We start from the raw sequence: 698 nt of genomic DNA, 5'->3' as shown, positions 1-698 counted from the left end.
CCTTCTAGCTCTTACGGAAAAACAACATATTGATTGGCTGTCGTGCGGACTTCCGTCGCGCGGCAAGCATTACCGCGTCCTGTGTGCAGGAGCCATTACGTCTCAAGTAACGTAAGGTTATCACGTAAGATGGCATAAGGGTCGTGGCACTCAGAAAAATATATGACTCCTGCACACAGGACGCAATAAAGGTACGATTTCACGTAGCGAATAAAAGCTGGCGTTTCACCCCACTCCATCGTTGTTCAAAGCAGCGTTTAAAGTTGTTCGCTATCATCTGTATCCTTTTCATGGAGCGAATAAAAGCTAGCGTTTTATCCCCACTTCAGCATAGTTTAAAGTAGCGTTATAACGCTGTTCGTTGTCGTCCATATCCTATTCACCATGTTTAACCTCCTGTATAAACTGCAATAAGTATAAAAATGGAGTGTTATAATTGAGATATATAAAATATTATAGATGTACAATGGCGATTATTAGTGAAGTTCGAAGACAACATATAGCTGCTGCAATTGCAGCGATATATTTATTAGAAACGAAAAAAATACGTAAGACGAAAAAGTTAATCAATTTAATATAAATAAATAAGACACAAAGAGTAGCCTATAGGTTATAACCTATATAAATATGCTGACCATATATAACCCAGATAGCCAAACCTGTGCGAGCAGATTTTACGCAGAGTCTGTCAACAGTGT

General features: G+C 38.8%; 1 long non-coding RNA gene across 2 annotated transcripts in view; it reads right to left on the bottom strand.

Moving 5' to 3' along the window:
* Nucleotides 1–62: 62 nt before the first annotated feature.
* Nucleotides 63–698, bottom strand: part of LOC116852207 — a 9,457-nt gene continuing 8,821 nt past the window's right edge. Inside the window, exon 6 of one of the 2 annotated variants that reach the window (XR_004379724.1) lies at nucleotides 63–405. This is a non-coding gene — a long non-coding RNA (uncharacterized LOC116852207). The remainder of the gene's footprint in view (nucleotides 406–698) is intronic. The other variant, XR_004379725.1, reaches the window with a different exon arrangement.

Source organism: Odontomachus brunneus, unplaced genomic scaffold (genome assembly GCF_010583005.1).
Source record: "Odontomachus brunneus isolate Ranch 3 - 2012 unplaced genomic scaffold, Obru_v1 Obru_scaffold_206, whole genome shotgun sequence".
Classification (NCBI taxonomy): domain Eukaryota; kingdom Metazoa; phylum Arthropoda; class Insecta; order Hymenoptera; family Formicidae; genus Odontomachus; species Odontomachus brunneus.
This window is presented reverse-complemented; position numbering and strand designations above follow the sequence as displayed.